At 37.7% G+C, this 25,240-nt stretch overlaps 1 protein-coding gene and 1 non-coding gene across 2 annotated transcripts in view; one reads left to right on the top strand and one right to left on the bottom strand.

Moving 5' to 3' along the window:
* UBE2E2 (ubiquitin conjugating enzyme E2 E2) overlaps window positions 1-25,240 on the bottom strand; it is a 352,686-nt gene that overhangs the window by 106,909 nt on the left and 220,537 nt on the right. The window lies entirely within an intron of this gene.
* Window positions 432-533, top strand: LOC115293039. Its single transcript, XR_003909308.1, has one exon. It is a non-coding gene; the product is annotated as a U6 spliceosomal RNA (small nuclear RNA).

Here is a 25,240-nt window from a genome sequence, read left to right as displayed (position 1 = left end):
TCACCCCAGCCTTCAGTAACAACCACCCCAATCAGCAGCCATCAACATCCCTCCACCAGCAAAAAGATCAACTTGCTGAATGCTCAGATGATGGTTAAGGTTTTTAAAGCAATAACATATCTTTTAGTTAAGGTATATACATTCTGGTTTCTTTGTTAGACATAGTGTTACTGCACACTTAATAGACTACAACACGGTGTAAACATAACTTGTATATGCACTGGAAATTTTAGAAATTAATTTGACTCACTCTATTGTGTTATCTTCCTTATTGTAGTGGTCTGGAACCATCCCCACAGTATCTTTGAGATACACTTGTAACAAAAACTTAGGTAGAGAAACTGAGAGAGGTGTTATGGAAATACTTGATATTATCTTTGCAACTTTTCTGTAAATCTAAAGTTATTCCAAAATAAAACGTTAACTTGTGGTTGCTTTGGCAGCAGATGCACTAAAATTGAAATCTATAGAGAAGATTTGCACAGCCCCTGCACAAGGATGACACACAAGGTCATGAAGCCTTCCATTAAAAAAAATGATACTGAAAACAATAAAAGTAGTATCTTTCTTGAGTTTCCTTAAGAAATTTTCTACAAATGTTCAGCTTGCACATGTTTAAATTTTATTTTTTTTTAATGTTTTATTTATTTTTGATACAGAGAGAGACAGAGCATGAGAGGGGGAGGGGCAGAGAGAGAAGGAGGCACAGAACCGGAAGCAGGCTCCAGGCTCTGAGCTGGCTGTCAGCACAGAGCCCGACGCGGGGCTCAAACCCACGAGCGTGAGATCTGACCTGAGCCGGTCGGAGGCCCAAACGACTGAGCCACCCAGGCGCCCCCACATGTTTAAATTTTAAATGTAAGTCTATGATTACTCATCTCTCTATATGGAAGTTTTCCCAAAATACTGCCAAATGCTTTACATTAGCTACATTCTAGTTCCATCAGTCATGCTGGTAATATGATAGTGCTCACGAAAAATATCAGTAAAATATCAATAATTTAAAATTACTTGCTTTCTGGGGAGGAGAGGCATAGGGAGAGGTGATGGTGGGGATATTTCAACTGGATCTGCTCTGTAACTCAAGTTTAAGTGTACCAATTGCTTGCTTGATCCTTTGCTCCCTAGACTCTCAACCTCTCCATGTAAATTAGTTACTAATAACATTACTAAGCACAGTGAAAATGGATATGCAGTAAAAGAAAAGTTAGCTGGAAAGGCGATGGCTACTTTCCAGTGTATGAGATCATGATATGTTTGGAACCAGAACTACCTTCTCAAACCCATCTCCCCTTTGTCCACGGACTATGGATAGGCTGTGTCATTCAAGATTTTGTTTGAAGCAAATAAGTCAATTGAATACTCCAGAGAAATGATACAAATCCCTCAGAAATGGTTAAGATTTGCTCAATGGTCACTTATCAGTTCTGTAAGCTATGTCACACTCCAAACGGTCCAGATATCCATTCCTGTAACTTCTTGTAAGCAAGAGTGGAGGCAGCATAAGAACTCCAATGTAACGACATAGTTAGAAAAGCCACTTTTTAAATTTTTTAATGTTTTATTTATTTTTGAGAGAGAGAGAGAAAGAGAGAGAGACGAAGTGAGAAGGGGAAGGTCAGAGAGAGATGGAGACACAGAATCTGAAGACAGGCTCCAGGCTCTGAGCTAGCTGTCAGCACAGAGCCCGACGTGGGGCTTGAACCCATGAACCATGAGATTATGACCTGAGCCGAAGCCGGACGATCCACCAACTGAGCCACTCACACACCTCATAAAAAAGCTACTTTTTAATATTGTACTTCCAAACTTTCCTTGTTTGACCTGCCTATCAAATGTCTATCCATGAAGATATAAAAGAGGTCAGCACAAAACGGAAGCTGGGAACAATAAAAGTATTTGAACAACAGTTAGTTATTCCATATACTTGACATTTGACCATTTATCCATCCATACACACATACATACATCCAAGGAGAAAAGAGAAACAAGGCAGTGAGAGATAAAAGAAACGTAAGAAATTAGGAGTAAAATTAGGAGTGAGACCAATAAAATGTGACAGGATAGATTTACAATTTACTATTCTATTTGAAAATTAAAAAAAATTTTTAAATTTATTTTTGAGAGACCGAGCGTAAGACAGAGTCTGGGGAGGGGCAAAAAGAGAGGGAGACACAGAATCAAGGCAGGCTCTGGGCTTTGAACTGTGAGGCCACACGGGGCTTGAACTCATGGACTGCGAGATCATGACCTGACTCAGAGTCAGACGCTCAACCGACTGAGCCATCCAGCTCCACCCTCCCTGGCAGAAATGAATTCTCTTGTTCTAGTCCAGTTCAAGCCCTGATGAATATAAAATCTAATATTGTTCAGATAAAATATATTGTATAACATGTATAAAAGCAGCAACAACTACCTGAAAAAGCTGAGCAGGACTGTGGGGTAAAGGCAAAGAAATGATTGAAAATTACCTCCCTGTAGGATGCTTATTTTACTGAATGGACACCAAAGCAGAGAATGTCAGCTTCATGTTCCTCAAAGGGAATATAACTAGCAAATTGCTGGCTAAATATTAAGAGGGCAATTATTATGCTATTTTGCAAGCTTGCATGACTTCCTTGAACTGCCCTCCATCAAGGAGTTCAGAGGATTTTTTGTCCTAAGTGAGTCCCACAACCAACTCGGGGTACGGTCAGTCCACATCGATACATGTAATTTTTCTTACACTGGATGATGAACATTCTTCATGTTCAAGAGGATTTTATTTTGTTTAATCAGAGAGATGATATCTTCATGAATATAAAAGAATAAACTATACTATAAAGACTTTCTCTTTTCTTTTTTCCAAAATGGCCACAGTAGATCAAAGTATAGAATCTAGACTGTCATGTAGAGTCTCAGTTTACCACAGAGTAACTAAAACATCTCCATCAGATGGGATTTACGTGTAACTGCTTTAGTGTACCATGATTTCTTCTTTGTAAAAGTATTTTACTCTTTATTAACATGAAGAAAAGCTCAAATAGTTAAATAAAAAGGAAAAAATGATGTAAAATGAAATCAGTTTACTTGTTTACTTATTCATGTATTCAACGGATATACTGTAAGCTCCTTCTATGTGTCGGTCACATACGTAATGTGGATTTAGCACCGAACAAATCCGAACTCCGTAAGTTCGTGGAATTTATATCCTGGTGTGGAGAAGATAACACTAACCAAATAAAAGCAAATACACAGTTTGTCTGACGATGAGAACTGTGGTGAACGATAAAAAAGGGCCTGGTGAAGGCAGTGATTCCAAATTATTCTTAAAAACAAAACCTAAACCACATGTGGAACATTTAGATATTACTTTATGAAATGTATCAAATTCTATAAGCTGTATTTTCCCACTCTAAAAACAGTCATGTAAAAGCTCCTAAAAATATACTAGCACATGACAGTCTGTTTTCTCTGTGAAGTGTAATGTTATTTAGTTGTATGTTCACAGCTGGCTAAGGATTTATAAAATGTCAAGAGAAACGGTCTCAATTCATGGCAGAGCTCTTTCTATTTTAGGCTAACAATTTATTCACCCCAAATACAATTACGCTGTTTATGACTAGAACATGCTAAACATCCACAATATAATTTTTTAAATTATAATTTTGTTAATGATTATATCTCTTCAGCTGAACATTAAAATAAAGATTAAAAATGTCTTTTTTTCAGTAAAACTTTTCTTTTTTATTTATTATTTTGAGAGAGAGAGAGAGGGAGAGAAGGAGGGAGGGAGAGGGAGGGAGGAAGGAGGGGCGGGGCACACAGAGAGAGAATCTCCAGCAGGAAGTGCAGAGCCTGACACAGGGTTCAAACTCACAGAATTGTGAGATCATGACCTAAGCCAAAATCAAGTGTCAGATGCTTAACTGACTGAACCACTCAGGTGCCTTAAGACAGAATATGTTTTTAGTAAAAGAAACAATAAGATATTTAACACACAAACTTCCAAAGTGAAATCAACACTATAATTGGAAATAATAAACTCTGGAACTTATTTAATGTCAGAACACTTCAATTTGGTTATTCCTATAGCTTTATGTACGATGCAGGTAGCAGCACCTCATAGTACACATGGATGTATTATAAAGGAAGAGTTTATTAAACAGTGAACATAGAATAAAAATCAAATGGTTTAGATTCATTAAATTTAAGTTATGGGTCAGTATCTTGTGGTTTTCTACTGCCAATTTCATAAATCTTATGGTATGTCAAGTACAATAATTATATTCAATGTCTTTGCTCACAGAAACACTATCAGCATTCAGAAGTTTTTAAACCATCAGAACATCAACGTTCTTTTTTAAATTTCAAAAACAGCAGCAACAAACAAGAACCTCAGAGACAGGTCATAACCCCACTGGGTAGCACACAGAGAAGCAAACAAATATTGATAAAGATATGGTGGAAAAAGGAAGAAAAATCTATCTTACAAAGAAAATTTGCCTGCTGGGTTATTTAGGGAATGCAGAAAACAATATGGAAAGGAAAGGAAGAGGCATGTGAGCTTGGAATACTGTAAAATAGCTGATAACTCATATAGTGAATGGGAATCCTTGGTTTTCCACGCTTCTGATTTGGTTGGTAGTAGTCCATTTCTAAAGTCCCCAAAGTCACCACAGACAAAGTAATCCTCCAATTTTAAACTTAGACTCTTATTTAGATGGCAAATGACAGATCACCTCACGCATGTTTAAAAAGACTCAGTTTGTGGCAGACACATTAAAAGTGTCCGCAGGTTTACCGCTAATGCCCAGCTCCCCTGCTCAGTGATCCTGTACGGCTATTAAGGTAAGGAGCAGGTTGCGGAGAAGGGTCTATGTTTCGGTAGCGATGATATTATCACATATAAGCATATTTCTCCTCAAATAAACATAAATAAATGTGTTCTTCCTTTTACTAAAACAGTCTCGATGCCAGGAAAAAGTGAAAGACCTTCTATGTTTGTAAACTTGGCTCACAGGGAATTCAAAGACAGTTGCATTTCTAACTGAAAAACCCAGCACAAAACAACTGAGATCTGTCTCCCTTTCATGGTTAATGATGCCTTAAAAATAAACTCTTGAAAAAAGCTTAAACTCATATCTTGGCAGGTTCCTGCTTCTCCATAAATCCTGATTTAAGTTTTGGTTGATTAGTTAGAATTTTAAGGAATTCATTTTATTCAATTAAATTATGCTATATATTAATAAATTACAAATAGGGACCAAGAGAAATATATTAAGAACTGCAAAGAGAATAGGTTATTACTCTTCCTAAGAATGGTGCTGAAGGACTTCTTTTAGAAAAGTGGTTTCAGACACAGAAGCTCTAAGAATGCTTACTTTCAGGGAACAGGAATAGTGAAACTAGAAGCATACCAAGAACAGAAAAACCTAGATGAGATCCTGGTAGGTTTGATTGGCATTTCTGATACTGTAACAGAGATATCAAGAGAGTTTGAAAAACATGAGTAGATAAAAATATACCTACCTGTGATGATAAAGTAAAGGCAAGGAAACAAAGATAATTGGCACAAGGTTACTCCTAAGAAGGAATGTAATGGGAAGGAGAGACCAGAGTCTGAGATGGACCACAATGGGGCCAACACTGAAACAGACACTGAGCAGAGAAGCCAGATACAATCTCAAAATGGATGGTCAGCAAGAAGATGAAAGAGAATAACCCCAAAATACGTAGAGTCCGTAGTGTTAGAGAGGTTTTAAGTGTATTACTCCCTTTTTTTCAACTCGTTGCCAGCATTCATGAACATTAAAGTTCTACGTTCCTCTGTACAGAAGTAACAAAGGTAGATTTAGAAGCCATTTGTATCAGTGGTAGGACAATTAACAACGATGTTAACTGGAATTTCAGGCATTACATATAGAAAACAAAAAACAGTAAGATAATGTTTTGCATTCCCAATTTGCCTACCAGATAAATTTGCGGGCCTTCTGGGGTTTAGCCACCTGTTCTTAGGCAACATTTAAGTACAATGTATTTGTATAATAAAGGTCATTTGATTTTTTTTGTTTCTCATTTATTCATTATCATTAATTCAAAGACACTGTAATCAGATGCATGAGGTAAAGAAAAGAATTCGATACACAACCTTCAGAAAGAAGGAAAAAGAATATCTTTTCCCAGTCTCTAAAGGAAAAAAAAACCCTCAGAAAACTTCCCTAGGCATTTTCACAGAATTACTGAAAGTAAGGTTCTTTTCAAACATTTAAAAATTTGGGAAATCTGTGTTTCCTTAACTCAGTATACTGGAAAAGTGCTGTTCTATTTATTTCAAAGGTCCAAGAGAGTTTACATACTTATTTAGTTTTTCAGAGGACTGAAATATTACCAATAAGGTAAGGATATGGCATGGATCCCAAAGGCTAGCTGTATCCTAACTTTAGTTCCACTGCAGTGAACTTATTATTATAACCAAGTAGGGTATATTAATTCATCCATTAAAAGCAAATGTAGATGCTAGATCCTGGGGGGCGTGGAGGTAAGACACAGCTGCTCTTCTTGAGTTTTACCAGTGAAGGGGAGAGGACAGACAAGTAAGGGACAACTACAGTGCACTATGATGAATGCTGTCTGCAACAGGAATAAGTACAGAGTGCTTGCAGAAGCAGAGGAAAGCCTCCTCGGCCAAGCTGTGAGAGATGAGATCTGAGAGATTCAAGGAAGTTATCCACGAGTAGGGGAGAGTGGAAGAAAGGGTGGGGAAAGAAAGGCAGGTTAGGGGAAGAGCACAGGCAAAGTGCAGGAGGCAACAGAGGAGAGGAAGTTTCAGAAAACGCGGCACTGTGTGGTGCTGTAGCAAAGGGTGAGGCAGGACAGGTAAGCAGGGCCGGATTAAGAAAGCACCTTTTATGCAGTACTACAGTGGGTTTATCCTGAGGACAATGGAGTCACGAATAGGTTTTAGAAAGAGAAGTGGACATGAACATAGTTTCATTTTAGAAAGATCAGTCTGACGGCAGTGAGGAAGGGGGCTGAGATTGGGGACATGGGACCAGTTAGAAGGCTTTGCTGTATTCAAGGCAGAAGATGATGGTGGTAGTGACAGTGTCCTAGAGAGAAGTTTGAATTCTGGAGCCAAGATACAAAAGAAGCATGCTGAATTTGAAGGTCCCAGAGGATGTCCAGGTGCAGATGCCCAGACAGATATGAAATTTAGGTGAAAGAGCTGGTGCAGAATAGATTTATGAGAAAGCAGAACACAGTGCATCTTCAGAGGCCCAGGAGTACATCAGGTTATAAGAGAACCAGCATCGAAAATGGGAAGAAATTAGAAGAACGTTCTTATGAGAAAAAGTCACTGACCTTTGAACCCAGGGGCATACACTGAGAAGACTGAGAAAGAGCACCCAAATAAGGAAACTCAGGAGAGCATGGGATCGCAGAGGCTAAGACAGAGGAAAGCACTTTAAGTGGGCTGCAGAAGTCAACAGTGTAACATATTGTAGAATGGGAGAGAAAATCACAGTGAGAACAGTAGATGAATTTGAGTAAACCTGATGTTCCTGACTTTGAGAAGAACCGTTTAAATGAAATGCCTGGCCCTGTGGATTGTGGGTTAAGGAATGCACAATAAAAGAGATTAAAAGAAAGACAATGTTTCTCTTTCTGGAATTCTGGATGGGAAGGGGCAGAAAGGAATATGGCCTGAAGAGGAGGTAAGAGGGGATGGACTATGAAATAGGCAGGCAAGAGGGATGATGAAATCACAGACAGAAGCACTGAAGCCTCTTCTACTGTGATAGAAAGGAAGAAGAGAAGGAAGACCAGGTTTCAGCGCAATGTTGGCATCACACATGTGGAAACAGCAGTTTGAGCCCAGACCGCCGCCTTGGTTGTGTGACTGTGGGTAAAATCTGACTCTGTAAATCAAAACTTTCCTGGTCCTCAGTTCACTCTTAGAAAGATGAGGATGGCGGGTTAGATAAACTCTAAAGCTCTCTTAAGAAAGAAAGTCCATAATTACAATTAGGTCATAATCACATGAGGGATTTTTTGTTTGTTTTTGGTGTGGGGGTGTGTCTGTGTGTGTGTGAAAGAAGTCTATAAAAAAATGAACTAACATGTACAGAAATGGACTTATTTGTGACTGATATTCACAGAATCCCCTTGGGCAAGAGCACTTTGAACCAAATTTACATTGCAAAGTAAAAACTAGAATCACTATGTGGCTCAGGCATGTAATAGACATGTTTAGTCTGGCCTAGGGTGCCCAACCAGAAAACTGAAGACAGGCTGGTGCTTCTTTTGACCCCTGAAGATCATCAGTAAAGACCATGTAAAACAGTCAGGAAAACTGAAGTTCTTTCTATAAAAGTATTTGAATGAAATCAAGTAAGAGCTTACCTCCAGTATGAATTTTTTAAATTTCTTATTTATCATTTTCATTTAAATACAACAAAAGTTTATTTCTAGTTCAAGCCATCTTTTAAAAACATTTTATTTATAAAAAAACATTTTTTTTATAGTTTATTTTTGAGACAGAGAGAGACAGAGCACAAGTGAAGGAGGGGCAGAGAGAGAGGGAGACACAGAATCTGAAACAACCTCCAGGCTCTGAGCTGTCAGCACAGAACCTGATGCGGGGCTCGAACCCATGAACTGTGAGATCATGACCTGAGCCGAAGTCAGACGCTTAACCGACTGAGCCACCCTGGCGCCCCAGCTCAAGCCATTTTCAACATAGGTTGACAGAATGGGGAAAAGGCCCTCTATTCCTATTAATTTAGAGACCCCCATCTCTTTCCATTTAAATCAGAAGTTCCAGGGGCGCCTGAGTGGCTCAGTTGGGTAAGCTGCCAACTTGATTTCAGCTCAGGTCATGATCTCAGTCTTGAGACTGAGCCCCTCATCAGGCTTCTGCTTAAGATTTTTTCTCTCTCCCTCTGCCCCTCTCCCCTGCTTGTGCGCATGTTCTCTCTCAAAATAAATAAATAAACTTTAAATCAGAAGTTCCTAACATCTTTTTTGTTCAAGGACTCATTTGGCAGTCTGGTAAAGCATATGGACCTCTTCTCAGAATGCTTTCAAATGCATCACATAAAATGCATAGTATTACAAAGGAAACATTATATTGAAATATGGATGCCAAAGTATTTTAAAAATTTGGTGTTACAAATGTACTTCCTTATTAGATTCAGTGACAAAATTTAATCTAATCTGGCGAGTCCAATAATTATTTCTGTAATCTTCAAGCAGTGAGGCATAGATATTATTTTGATAATAATAGTTGATAATAGATACTATTTTTTCAATCTTTTCAAATTCTGATTTATGTTTCTTTTCTATTTTGTAGCATTAAAATTTTTGTTTACTTTGCTTTAAAATAATAGTTTATAGTTTCCATCTATTCTGCAGACTTTTGGGGGTATGTTTTCATTGCTGGGACATTATTTTATTCTTTATTTTTTTCCTTAAAAAAACTTTGTCTTTTCTTTTTTGGTGAAATAACTTTTTCTGTACTTTGAAAAGCAGAGCCCAGGATAGTTTTTCCAACTTCATGATTCTAGAACTCTCTCTAGATTTCACAAACTGATTTTTTAAAAATGGCCTTCGACTTGGTGGGACTGCCTATATTGTCATCACCGGCTTTATTTATTTGTTTACCTGTTTAAGTTATTTACTCATTTACTTACTGTTCTTTTTCATTTATATTCAAGCTTCTTATAAAAAGAATTAAAGGCATCTTTTATGGTTTGCCATTTTTAATAGCTTTCTATGTATTTTCTATTGAAGTACAGTTGACACACAACGTTGTACTAGTTTCAGGGGTGCAGCAGTGACTTCACAGCTCTATACGTTATGCCAGCCTTCCCCGAGTGTAGCTTCCACCAGCCACAACACAGCACTGCCGCAAAACCACTGACATTGCTCCCTCTGGTGTCTCTTCAACCTCGTGACTCATTTACTCCATAACCAGGAGCCTGGACCTCCCACTCTCCACCCTCCCACGCCACTCCCAACAATCAGAGTTTGTTCTCTTTATTCGAGTCTATTTATGCTTTTACTGTTTGTTTTTTTATTATATATAGATAATATGCATATAATATACAAATATATAAATATATATTTATCATATCTTTTGTATTCATTCATCAATCGAAGAATTCTTGGATTGTCTCCATATTTTGGTTATTGTAAATAATGCTACAATAAATACAGGGGTGCATGTACCTTATCAAATTAGTGTATTCATTTTCTTTGGGTAAATACCTACTAGTAGAATTACCGGACCTATGGTATTTCTATTTTAAATTTCTGAGGAATCTCCATACTATTTTCCACAATGGCGCACCAACTGATATGCTCACCAACAGCTCACAAGGAGGCCATTTTCTCTACATCCTTGCCAACACTAGCTATTTCTTGTCATTTTTGATACTAGCCGTTCTGATCCCTATCAGATACCTATCACTAAGGTGCTACCTTACTGTGTCATTGTGCTACCACCTGCTTTTTACCTGGACTTTTCCTTTCTTCTCCCCTCTTGTCCTGTCCTGCTCGAAGTGGATTCTACTTTAAGCAGCTTTTCTCAGTGAGAGGATCTGTTTTGCAAGGGAGCTTTGGTTTGCTTGCTTCTAGAGGATGTAAGAACCAGAATGATCCAGCACCATTAAACTGAATTCCTTCCCAGTCCCCTCGTATTCACCAATGAATCAGATTTTGCAAAAAACACCCACCTAATCTCAGCATCTACTCTGATTGGCTTAACGTGCTTTCCAGAGAGTAGTTCCTGGCAATTTGAGTTATTCCCAAAATTCTCAGGGCTATAAGCTGCCTTGTTTCCCTTACTCTGCCTCCTCCCACAGTTACTGGTCCCACATGAACCTTGTAGTTGTCAGCAGTTGGTCCTTACCTGCCAGTATTTGTGGGTTGGTGGGGATACCTAATTTGGATGTAGTTGCTATACACAGGTTTTGATTTTGATATCCTAGTCGCTCTACCCGTTTTTGTGGAGAAATTATGCCACTGCTACCAATATCTTTCAGGAATCTTCTTGAAATTTGTGCTTTTTAAAATTTAAAGTAATTACTATTCAAAGTCTATTTCAGAATAATATGAATTGGGGCTACCAGTCATTTAACAAAAAATTAGTATAACATCTGTGATTTTCAAACTGTGGTCCTAGGACTCAGGGAAGGTTTGTGCTATGCGTAGGCATGCCTGTGTGTGTGCATGTACATCTGCTCCCTTTCTTCCCCCACTCTGAACAGAGTGTCTACAGACACTGTGCCTCCATGAGCTGTTCTGTTTGAAGAACCAGTGACATGGTGAAAACTGAATACTACTGTTCAAGAGTCATTTTTAAACATCAGTATTGAAAATCTAAATAAAGTGAACTGACATTCATAAAACAGATTTAGTATTCAGAAAGGTAATTTGAGCCAAGAAACACAACCAGAATTCAAGCAAAAAAAACAAAAAACAAAAAAAACCCCAAACCACGTTATCTTTTAATAATCTCTCATGTTCTTCAAAGGCTTGAGGAAAAAGTATATATTATATTCCTTTACATTTCTGTTAAAAGTTAAAAATGTTTTAATCTTTATTTGTTTTTGAGAGAGAGAGAGAGAGACATACAGAGTATGGGCAGGGGAGGAACAGAGAGAGGGAGACACAGAATCTGAAGCAGGCTCCAATGTGGGGCTCCGACTCATGAACTGTGAGATCACGACCTGAGCTGAAGTTGAACGCTTAACCAGCTGAGCCACCCAGGCATCCTTCTGCTAACAGTTTTTACTGGTTTTGTGTTTCTCCAATTTACTCCCTGCTTTCTGAATATCCAGTGTGGTATCAAATATGGTTCTTAAGTTGTCCAATTATTTAAACTTACATATATATGCTTAATCACAAAAATGATCAACCAAATTCAATTTTTCCACTTTGTCTCATCTACTTAACATTTCAATTTCCTCAGAGGTGTTGTGAATAAAATGCTTAACAGAACTTTAGAAAAAATAAAATCAGAACTCTAAATGTGAGTCAGTGTGGAGAAAGACAGGATTCCTTGTAGTCCAAACATTCTGGCATATACTATAGTATATTACATGCCCATGAAATTGGACCTCATGGACCTACCTGTCAGCCCCCTGGATACAAATCAGGATCAATAATCTTCTGGTAAGCAAAGAAAATTTCATTTCCCTAGATGGTGAGATCCCCTGGAAGCAAAGAGGGTAGTGCCATTTTGGAATTCTAGCAAACCGGAAAATAGAGTGGGGCACCCTTTCAGAAATCTACAAGGCCCAATTTTAAGATCTATTTGGTGGATTCTGATGTATTATTTGAGAACTCCATGTTTGACCTCTGGTAAACAGGGCCTTCCCAGGAATCCTCTTACTACTGTAATGCTCTTAAGTTTTCCAACCTGCTTGACAGAAACTACCTTCTTTTAACCTAAGATACAGATTAGTACTACTGTGGCCTGGTAACATCTGTCTACATGGCTGCGTGCCAGATAACACATGGCACTGTAAGTCCTTACTCAGAAACCTGCCAGACCAAGACAATATTCAAGGTTTCTGAATATAAAAAGTTGTGAAAATGAAGGAAAAGAAAGCTGCTATTTTGTGTTTATTTTAGAAATCAGAGGCCTTCAAGTAACATGCACGCACGCATACACACACACACACACTGGCAACAGATTATATTTTTCTCTGTAATAGGCAGAGGCCTTTACTGAAAAATAGACTAAATCAATGTTACATTCTCTTCCAACTTGTTTAATCATGTATAATATTAAGCAGAAGTCAAACCTGACATATATATTATAAAATATAGCTCTTCCTCTGCCAGTGAACTACCTGTCAACTTGACAGGTTCAACTCAGCTTTAAGTTATTACTAAGGCATTTGATCGTACTAAAAGTGCAATACACAATAGTTCTGCTGGGCAGAATGGAATGTCAAAACCCATGGAGAAGATGTCACAGATGTCCACTGATGACTATAAAGGTAAAGCCATAATGTGAATAATGTATTTTACTGGTGCCTAACGTAATTTAGATGTATCCATTTTTTGCTGCAACTGTTTCTTTTAGGTTAAGTTAGGAATCTCTGAGGAGCTTAAAAATAACAATATCATCCTTTACCCATTATCTCCTCTCTGAGGTAAGTGATACAGAATGTTAAAACTCAGAGATTTTGGCGCTCCTATAACTCAAGTCCTTTATTTTACAATTAAGTCAACGTAGATCCATAGAGGCTTATTTTAAAAATAAACACAACATTGACTATGTGTCCACAATATCCAGGCACCGTCACACACATGTTCCAATTTAATCCTAATAGCTTTGTGAAAGGGATTTCATCACCCTCAATTTAGAGATGAGGAAATCAAGAGATGCATGACTTGATCAAAAGCACAAACACAGTTATTTCCAGAGCCAAGATTAAATCTTCAGAGTCCAAGTTTATTTTAATTCTTTACTAGTTGCCTGATGTGGTTCCCAGCTTCCCTCTATGCCTCTAATTTCACACCTAATGTTAAGTGAGTTGCTCAAGGTCATGAAACTAGAGTGATAAAATTTGAATCCAGGTCTTCTGACACCAGAGATTTAGTGTATTTCCTGTTCTCTTTTCCACTGTATTTCCATTACTGCAAAAGTTAGGTACCTTCCTCCATTTAAACAGACTTCAACTTCAGACTCTGACCACTTCCTAGTGACTGCAATGAGAAAAGTACTATGGTAGATGCTCAATGTATTATAACTAACATCCCTAAACTAAATGTATCAGAGTGTGTCCTGCTGTTATTTTACTTAATGACCATCACCTTTCCTTAGTCTCCATGGATCTACATCAATGTCTTTTTGTTTTTGGCATTAAGCCAAACAACTATGTGTAATCTGGAAAAAATACAGAATACAGTCTTCTTTGCCCATAATATAATTTGCTTGTAGAAATTAAGATCTGAATAGAGAAGCAGAGAAAAAACAACAACTGCCAAATCGTGTGCTATAAATTGGAAGTCCAGATGAAACATGAGTAAAGAATGAAATAAAAAGGGCAAATGACATGCAGGATTGACAAGAAAGATTGGGCTGAGGGAAGGCAGAAGCCATGGCTTGAAAATCCAGAATGGTCTATGTGGGGCAAGAGCAAGGGAGCTCTGCGAGAGACGTTCAAGGAAAGACGGCTGCCCGGAAGTGCAGGGAGAGGCTCTGAATATTAGGCTTACGTGATCATGATTTAGGGAGTCACTGCTGATCGCTGAAAATACAACTAACAGTTACCGTCTATTTACTCTGTCCCTATGCTGCACTAAACCCTTCAGAGTAATTCACATTAATCTTGACTGTACCTCCATGGAGTAGATTATTAGGCTCATTTTCAGTTGGTATAACTGAGGCTTGGTCAGGCAATGTGCCCAAAAAGTCCCAGGAAAAGTAAGTTGAAGATCAGTATTCTAAACCATGTCATATGGATTCCAAAATTCATAATATTTTGGAAGCTGTTTTTCTATTAAAACCAACCGATAAAACAACAAAACACTTTCCCAAAGCACAAATCTTAGGCTTCAATTTAAACTATATTTCAGTATAACCACAAAGGGAAAAACATAAGATAAAAAAGCCAAGAAAAGAAAACCTTTAAGCTCGAGGTTTCTCATGCAGCCAAATTCAAAATACATAAACACATGTAATAAAGTATATTTTATGGGTAACAGTGACTTTGAAATCCCAATGAAGCATATATTTCATATTTCACAGAGCCCTTACATATTCCTTTTAGCCAATTTCTCTTAATGAATATCTTTTTTTTTTCAAGGAAAAACGGCTTTGAAGTTTTATCTCAGACTTCTCCATAGTTAGATCTCATTTAAATTACTAAGAAAAATAATCACTGTTTTGCATTCATTTTACAAACACATAGTAAACTCTATGGAGTTTCTTCCAATGTGAAGGAGGAGACAAAAAGAAAATACACTGTCATAAGAGAAATGAGGAAATAAACTCAGAGGTTAACTGTTATTTTGCAACAGGACAAAATATTTCTGCATAGAGTAGTTTACTATAAAGCAAAGAATAACCTACTCAAAGTTAGTACAGACTGTCACACAGGGAGGGAGCAAGCACCCAGACTTTGTTAGGCAGGATACTCTGCTGTAGAAAACAAGCTGGGAGCTAACTGCATATAAGGGACCAATGTTTTCCACATATCACTTCTATGTGTACCTATCTACCCCTATTCAGGTACTAACTGTAGTATCCTTCATTTAACATTTTCTTTAAATTAAGACTTTTTTAAAGAAGCAAATCTCTATTTTAAGCCCTTTAAATTAAAAAAATACCTAGTTCAGCCTCAATTAAAAAACCATGAAAACACAGCTCTGATGTACTGGTTATATACTTTTCCCAATATGAATTAAAATAGCTCTGATATAAAAGTTACAAACTTTTCATAATATAAATTACAAATAATAAAATAATATGAATTAAAATTATTAGCGCTGATGTAAAAGTTACAAACTTTTCATAATATAAATTACAATTAATAAAATAATATGAATTAAAATATAATAATAAATACAAACAATATAGGTAACTGTAAATTCTGAAGTGTTTGTTCTGGACTCCCTGTAGTCATTCTGCACACCTCAGGAGTAAAGCGTCATACTTTGGAAGCCACCTTAATAGGAACTCTCCTAATGGGGGAACAGTTAAAAAGTATGCGATTTACTATTTGCTATTTGCTATTACTGCGCAAACTGTGACGAATATTTGCCCAGCTCTAAAGGATGCATGCTTATACTCATAAATGCACACTATGCTCTGAGACTGGAAACTCAGTCAAAACAGAAATTTTGTAAAATGTGAGGATACTACACAACTCTCAGTTACAGTTAAACCTTTTTCCTTTGATAGTTACTGTTCAAGAGAGTGTTGGTAGGCACTCAAGTGAAATGGTTTAAGCATTTCTTTAAATATGTCATAACACTTGTCATTAGTTAAGGGAAAATGCCGCTTGTGCTAGAGCTGGAAGTCTAAAGGGTGAATGGAGTTTCGAGATGGAAAAGTACAGAGAGAGTCCTACAGGCCTGACCTGGGGAACAGCGAAAGTAAAGATTCCTTCTGCCCACCTTTCTGTTCTGGTGAAAGGATTCCCAGCTCAGCCAGTGCATAACCACTGGTGGTCTCTGAGAAGCCAGAGCTTCATCCACTTCATCTTAATTTTTTTTTAAGATTTTAAAAAATGTTTGTTTTTGAGAGAGACACAGAATGAGAGTGGAGGAGGTGCAGAGAGAAAGGGCGACACAGAAGCCGAAGCAGACTCCAGACTCTGAGCTGTCAGCACAGAGCCAGGTATGGGGCTTAAACTCCAACTGGAACCATGAGATCATGACCTGAGCCAGCTGGACACTTAACTGATTGAGACATGCAGGTGCCCCCTCCACTTCATCTAAAAGGTAATGAATTTGTCAGATACTCTTAGATTTAGCAAGAGCTAATGGGACCTTTTGTGGGGAGAGGTTAAAACTATTTCCTGACCATAGTCTTTTAGAAATTAATGACCTGTGGGGTCTTTAATAGGAGATGAACTCTCCTATACCTAGTGTGACTCACATTGCCTGTTGCAGGGGCAAGGAGAGCTGCCTGGATTCTGGAACCACATGGACCTGAGTTCTATCTTTGCTGTCACTCATTAGCTGTGTGACCTTGGAAAATTCATCAAGCAATTGTTCAGTTCTTTCAGTGGGATTAACATTACCTACATTCATGTAAGGATGAAATGATATGACATTTAGAAATAATAGCTGAGGAATAAAAACAGTATGTAGAATAATAGTAAGAAGTCAATAAACGTTGCTATTGATTATGTGAAGTAGCTTCCCCTTTAATGAGACAAACATGAAACTGAAAATCTAAGCATCAACGAAAGCTCAGTTTACAACATACTTTTCAGAGGATATTAGGGAAATTATTTTCTGAGATACAGATGTGCAGTCTTAGAGACTATATTGCTAATTGCATCATTTGTATTTAAGACTTCACATACATTTTAAAAACACTTGGTAATTAATGAAGCATTTTCTCACATACTAGGTCATTTGATTCCCACCACAAAGCCTAATAAGTAAGTAGTACAAGTATTATTCACATTTTGTAGATGAGGAAACTAAGGTTCAGAATGGCTAATTATCCCACAATTACAGGAAACGGAGAAGTACTTTCTTACCACATTAACTCTGTCTCTCGTAACTTCTCCTTGTTTTACGCTTTAGGATAAAAAAATGGGTATGACAGGGGCACCTGGATGGCTCACTTTTCAAGCATCCAACTTCGGCTCAGGTCATGATCTCACAGTTATGGACAGGCCCTGCGTTTGGTTCTTGAGTTTGAGCACCAAGAGTTTGTGCTGACAGCTCAGAGCCTGGAGCCTGCTTCAGATTCTGTGTCTGCCTCTCTCTCTCTGCCACCCCACCCTTACCCCCTCATGCTCCTTCTCTCTCCCCCCCCTCTCAAAAATAAACACTAAAAAAAATAAAGAAATGGGTATTACAAAATTATATTCTGATTTAAGATTACTGTTTATTTACTTTGCTTTGGATAAGCAGAATTGACACAGTATTTTTTGGCACAATAAAATCTCACATAACTCCTCCTTAAGTTCTAGAAAAGTATTTTGTGTTTGCAAGGCGCTAAAAAAAATGTAAAACTTTATGTCAGTAGTTGGGTCCTTGGAAAAAAGTAGTATTTAAATAATGAATTAAACACAAATCTACCATAAATGATACAAAATATTTTGACAATACTGTTGACTTTGCAGATCAGGTTCTGGTTTATCCTTCAAGGATCAAGTTCATGTTTAGAAGACTGTTCGCTTCTGCTGTTGCCAGGCTTATTAGCCCTTGGGCACCATTGCTGATTTTCTGCTACATAAATGCAAGCAGGGCTTTGTGGCCAGTAGAAGTACGAGACAGCCACAACAGTGATATGCAAACACAGTATTTTAAAATCAAGTCCAATGTCAGAGTTCATATATTTTGCACATTCTAATTTATCAAGAACATTAATGATCTTTAAAATATTAAATAAAAATGAAAATAAAATTAATATTAGCTTAATGAAAAGCCAATGGCTAGCACAAATCCCTCTATTTCTTTTCAGTTAAAAGCAGAGGACCATGCTATATTACAATGAATGACAATCACTAAACATGAAAGAAGTTTATAACTGTACTGGAATAACCTTAAAATGGGCTTAATCTGAAGCAAAATATAGTCAATGGTTGCAATATTACGTTGGGTAATAAAGACAATAATGTGCAGTTTACTTATGAATTATTTTTAAAAAGCCAGCAAAAATTTTTAGAGAAGAAGGGAAGGGAGTTACTCATCAGATCCAGAGGCCACTCTGAGGCCCTCTCTGCCGACATCTGTCATCCAGGGACCCAGGGGGTCGGGCCATCTCAAGGTGCTGGCAAGAGAGGCCCATGTCCTAATGTTACACACATCATGTTAGGACCACCCCTGCGCACCAGGAGTGTATGCTAAAACCTGAGTCTTAGATCTTTCAAGGCTTACAATAAGGCAATGTCCTCTCTGATGTGAGAAGTTCAATGGACTTAGGCTTCCAGGTGACAGGCTCAGATTCTCCTTTCTAATCCCAAATTTCCTACAATTCTGCCAATTAATACCATTTAAATAGTAAACATTCCTAGGGTGGGGCCCCTAGTCATACCTGGCTAGTATGATATGGTTTAGCTGACTATCATCTCTTCCCTCCTAGCACCCTTAAGAGGGTGTACACTTAAGGAATTATGGGGAAAAGACTGAGAATTAATTTTGAGCAAGATACATTTATAAGAAAATGCAGGTCTTTCAGTAATGGAATACTGAGAAATGCAACATTTATAAGAAAATGCAGGTCTTTCAGTAATGGAATACTGAGAAATGCAACATTTATTGACCCATTTTACTGCATATATTAGGTCTCCCCTGTAGACAGCCTTAACCATCTAACATGCAGGAAGAATAATTTATTATAATATCACTACTGCTAACACTTCTGTGGTATCTACTATGTGGTAGGCACTGCTATATATACTTTACTAGACTTCTATATGCTTTACTTATACTATATATATAATTTACATCCCAGTTTTACAGACATGAGAACTGAGGCACACGGAGGTTAAGTAATTTTCTCAAGCTCACACTACCCTAGTGGTTCCAGAGTCCCTGCTTGTTAACAGCTACCTTACTGCTAAAAAAGAACTCTTCTATCAGATATAGAGAGATGATCAGGTATGAGGGATGCCAAAGATGAGGTGGGAGAGAATCAAAATCAATTTTTCCATGTTGATTCTTGGCCTAGAATTTATCTGGTCCTTTCCTTGACCTAAAGTGCCCAGGTATAACTTAGCACTTATCTGGTCCCTAATACTACTCCCTTTCTCCTGCCTGCCTAGACTGGTATGTGCCTAGTAAATAGGAATAGGGGAAGACCAGGCAAGTTTTCTTTTATTTTTTATAAGTTTATTTATTTACTTTGGGGGGAGGGGCAGAGAGAGAGAGGGAGAGAGAGAATCCCAAGCAGGTGCTGCACTGTCAGAACAGAGCTCAACATGGGGCTGGAACGCATCATCCACAAGATCATGACCTGAGCCGAAATGAAGAGTCAGATGCTTAACTGACTGTGACACACATGCGCTCCATGAAAGTTTTCTGAGCTGGGGTGGAAAAACCCGAGAACTCAGGGTGGGTCATACACAGCAAACAGAAGTTAGGAGAAGCTATAGTCTCTCATCACACATCATCTGTGTGATACCCACAAAGATAGATAAAAATTAACGAAGGGGAGGAGTCATTGGTCTTTTAAAGTAAAATTAAGAATCTTTGGGATTTGTAACTACTTGATGAGAATTAGCATTTTAATACTGTGTCCTGCTAAAGACTGGCAGCTTGAAAGTACTACTTCACCTCTAACATGGTAACAGATATTCTTGATACGAGTTACATACTAGTAACAACAGCATACATTCACACACAATTTTTAGCAATGTTAAGAACAGGCAGCATATAAAGTAGAGAAAGTGTTAGACAATGAAAACCTCAAGTTAAAAATCAATACCATACAGTGACAGCATTAGGGAGACATTTTTGAATTATGCAATATAATATTTCATACTGAATGATGTTAATCTTGTATTATTAAAAATGAAAAACATGTCATAATGTATTCCAAATAAATCCCTTAGTGGGATATTTATGACAAATCACTTCAGTTCTCTCCCCAGTTTACAACACAGCCAGAACTGGATGGAATTACAGTTTGTTATAATTTCAGAAAACCCTATAGAGTAGATGAAAATTACATTTAATATAAATGTCACATCATATAGTGATATTACTCTTGGAATAACAGTTTTACTAGAGTAGTGTGTTTTCAGAATATGCAATGTAATCAAGACATTTCAAGTAGAAATATGTTAACTTCATATTTAAAATGTAACAAATGTGAAATAGCATAATCACGGGAAGTAGACAGTATTCTAATACCAGAAATATTTGTCTTGGAGATTTGATCACCCCCCCCCCCACACACACACAGACACACACACATACTCACACACATACCCATACACACACAGCTTTTGTGGCTTATTATGTCAACTAAAATAAATAATAAATGCAAGTTGTGCCATTTTACATCAAAAGTCCTTTAAAAAGGAAATCATACTGGAGCACCTGAGTGGCTCAGTCAGTTAAGTGTTGGACTCTTGATTTTGGCTCAGGTCATGATCTCATGGTTGGTGGGATGGAGCCCTGCACCAGGCTCTGCACTGGGAGCCTACTTGGGATTCTTTCTCCTTCCCTCTCTCTATGCCCCTCCCCCAGATATGCAAGTGCTTTCTCTCTCTCAAAATAAATAAACATTTAAAAACAAAATCATACTAATGGTAACTAGAAAATCATTCAGAGTACTATGATCTATGAAGAGATGGCTATTTAACTATTATGAATTTATAATTTCCTAGTATCAATACATAAAAATTCCTTTTTCTTATTTTCCAAATATTATTGGATCAAAAATCAAGAACAGGATTCCTCTAACTGTAGCAGTTTTAGACCTTATATTCATTTACTGGTCAGTTTCAATTTAAGAAACTAAAGACAATAATACTTAAATCAAAACTACCTAGCAAGCTTAAGCTAACTGTGACAAAATGGAACAAAGATCACGCACAGTGTTTGTTAGTTACACTTGCTTTCTGGCTGCCTTCTAGGTACTATCACTAGCAAGTCTGAGGTTTGAGTTTGAGGTTACAATAGCGGTGCTAGATTTACATGGGGCCATCTAAACGGTTTCTCCAGCCCTTCTGAATATGGCACACGTTATTTTTAAGTTTATTCATTTTTGAGAGAGGGAGAGAGAGAGAGAGAGAGAGAGAGATTTTGAGAGAAAGAGAGAGAGAGAGAGAGAGAGAGAATGTGAAGCAAAGCAAGTTCCAGGCTCTGAGCTGTCAGCACAGAGCCCGATAGATGTGGGGCTCAAACTCACCAACTGCTAGATCATGACCTGAGCCTAAGTCAGTGCTCAACCAACTGAGCCATAGCACACATTTTAAGAAGGCGATCTTGGGCCAACTATATGGTTGATACCTCTGAAACTGTCTCTACTTAGACTACTAGAGGCAGAAGACTGCTATAGAAATACATGAAATTTAGTGCTTGTACAATGGTTTCCCCCTTTTGCCAATCACTGCTGTGAGAGCCTCAGTTTCCTCATGTACAAAATGGAAATACAAAACATATTTTGATGGTTTTCTGTAAAAATTAAGAATATTTTGTGAATTACAAAATAGTTTAAGAATTTCCAGTACTGGGGCTCCTGGCTGGCTCAATTGGTAGAACATGCCACTCCTGATTTTGGGGTTATGAGGTCAAGCCCCATACTGGGTGTAGACATTACTTAAAAAATATATATATTTATAAAGATAATTAAAAAAAATCTCTAGTACCTAAAACAGCAGGCTATGTTCATACAGACATAGATACAAGGCCAAAAGATGAATGAAATGTAATGAATACTTGAAATTAATATAGTAATTTAGTAATAAGTACTTAATTTTGTTCATGTTTCTGCTTCTCCTTTGATGTCCATGACTACTTTCAATTTCTCCCACCTTGGCATGTCAAATTGTTACTATCCTTTAAGAACAAGCTCAAAATTACTTGTAAGAACATTCCCATGACAATCCAAATGGAAATAATCTCTTCTTTCTGCTATGATCAAAGTAGTTTAGCTGGTCTTCATCCACTTTATATTACAGGTACTTATGTACATATTTTATCTCTTCTGATTATATGTCAACAGATGGTTTATTCTATGCTACCAAACACACTTCACTGATCCTAATAATAACAGTAATAATAATAACAAGAGGTAGCAGCAGAAGCATTATGTGCTCCCAGCTACAGAGGGCTTATTACACACCAATAATTATAGATTTCTGAGAGTCTTACATATAACCTATGTGTAGGTGCCATCATTATTTTATACATACATGAGAAAACAGAACAGGGGCATGGTGGAGCCAAGATCTGAGCCTGAGTGCTAAGGTAAATCACCTCGGCAATAACTGTTCTGAACGGTAGGCTACAAGTCATGATTTCCACGGGGTCAATGAGGTAGTTAATTATTTAGTGAGACTTGAAGCCAGGTCTTCTAAATTCAATTCTAGTGTTTTATCTTGTATCTCTGGGTTTCACACTAACTTCAACTTTGCGCCCAAGGACTTCCGGGGGGCAGCTCAAAGCACCACCCAGTCACATCTAGTCCAAATTATAAATATACCCCAGAAGCGTCATCCACTGAGTTGCTGCCTGGCGGTACAGCGTGTTGGAGAGCCGGCTCAGTCCCTGAACTTCCTTGCCAGGGATTCTTTATCTGGAAAACAGGTAACCACCTGACCACTACCTAGTCAATTCAGAATATTTGAAATTAAGGGGAAAAACCTTTTTAATTATTCAGAATAAAATTTTTCAGCACAAAGTAAATTTTATGTTTTTTTTCTTTTCAGTGTTTAAAACTAACACAAATATTGGAATTCATTATAAAGAAAATATACTGAGAAAGGGGGGCTTCATTCTGGTCTGTGGTTTTTACAGATCACAGAAGTTTTGAGGAATAATGGAATGAAAATAGGCAAAATAGCTCTCTCTATAATAGTTGGTGGACCTTCTCAAGAAACTCCCCTCACAACTTGAAATGGCCTGAGGCTTGACTAATACGCTCACAGGATGAATCTGTGTGGCAGTCCTCAGGGCAGGTCCCCTACTATAAACCAGCATTTGCTTATATTTTCTCCTCATAGTGTGGTTAGGTTAAATGTTGTTTCATAATGTGCCTGCAATTGTAAAAACTTTATGGTTCTCACTTATCTTCTCATGATTAGAAGCTGGAGAACAACTAAAGGTTACTAATTAAGCAGAGTTTAATGATTATTGAACTAATTTGGGGTGTAATTCAACTATGTGTATTGGTTACAAGTTTTCCTCTTAGCACCTCTCATCTTTCTTAGCCATATCTGCCAAGCCAGACATCATAAGCAGAATACTTATGAATTATAAAAAAATTCATTTTGTTCTACTAGCTAACAAAATAACTAAATAATGAAAAATAATTTTCCAGAACAATACTCTCAGGAATCAAGGCTGGTCCTTCTGAAATTTCTCATGGGTAGATTTGCATATTTAAAAAAACAAAGAAACATTTGTCAGGCTTTGAAAACATAATAGAAGTCAATAATTTGTGAGCACAGAAGATGCGAGTTTACTTTATTAATATTATTATTTTGCAAGTGGTTGTAATCAGTTTTATTGATGGGGAGGGAGCTGGGGGAGGGCAAACCCCAGAGAGGACTCAGGACTCAGCTGATATGCATGGTCAACTGGAGGTCAAGAGGGAGGTCACAAGGGGGGGGGTCTGTGTTTAGTTTAAATGTGTGTGGCCCCATAATTAAGGCTGATTTGGAAGGGAGATCTAGTTCAAACTACATATGCAAAAAATGAGGCAGAATCTGAATTATCAAATCAGAATGTACATACAATACAGGCAATTCATAATTATCTTTTTGATTTATTGATATTTACTTTACTTGTATGGTAGACACAAAGTGCACTTCCTTTTGACAATTAAATTAGGTATTGGCAGTTAGATTCGGTAGCCGACGTGCTTAATTACAGCTCTGTTAATAGTTCTGCTCCATCTACTTTGCATGCTATGAAGCTTCTGTAAACCTAACTTTCAGGCCTTCTCCCAGAAAGAGGGGAGGGCAAACCTGCTGTTCTAGGCAGGTATAGTCCTTAGTATGGCAGAAAGATAGGACAATCCTAGTGAGTTCTTTGGAATCCAGTTCATAAACTTGGTGTTAGTGACTTTGAGAATCTCTGACACACCCATAAATGAGCAGAGCACATTGCAAAATGTTAAGCCAGTAGATGAAAAACATTTCCAGTATTTTCTATGCAATGTTCAGAATTTGAGTTCAGCTGCAGCTAAATTAGTACATTATATAGCAAGTTAAAAGAAGGTAGTATTTTAGTGTTTGCATATGTATGCAGTTTTAAAAGTTTGGCGTCTTGGAGAAAATACAGACTGCAGAAAGAAGACAACCTCAAAGATGCCTGAGTAACTATGAACTGGGGAGATAGGAAAACGCCAGCCAGAGAGGTGCAGGGGAGGTGGGAGCCCCAGCCCAACACAGGGAAAGTGCGCAGAGCCCCTGAGAGACAAAGGGAAGAGAAAGAGAGACTGAACACGCTCACAGTACTGTCTCTGGGGAAGAGATCAAGAACGTAACCTGGGATGGAGAGAAAAACTCTCCCTCCACTTATAACCGCTGAGCTTGGGGAGAGAAACCTGTCCTGTATGAGAGCTGGTGAATTCTTCCTTGGGCTAGGGGGCACACGGGGAGGGGGAAGTTTGGCATCTTAAGACTTACACATAGTTAAATACACCTTTAAAAGAATTGTTCTTCTACATGTATCTGCACAACATTATTTCCCATCCACCCGTCATTTCCCACTTCTATAAAGAGGAATTTAAACAAAGCACTGCAGATGTTTGTTGAAAGGCTCTTCTATTGAGCTTCACAAACTTTAAGACATGGGTAATAAAGAGGGTTAAAGGACACGGGAATAATATTTACTCTGGCCTGGAGAAAAAGCCTAATTTAGGAATAAGAAACAAACA

This window comes from Suricata suricatta, chromosome 5, assembly GCF_006229205.1.
Source record: "Suricata suricatta isolate VVHF042 chromosome 5, meerkat_22Aug2017_6uvM2_HiC, whole genome shotgun sequence".
Lineage (NCBI taxonomy): Eukaryota > Metazoa > Chordata > Mammalia > Carnivora > Herpestidae > Suricata > Suricata suricatta.
Note: the sequence above shows the minus strand (reverse complement) of the source record. Positions and strands in the feature narration are given on the sequence as shown.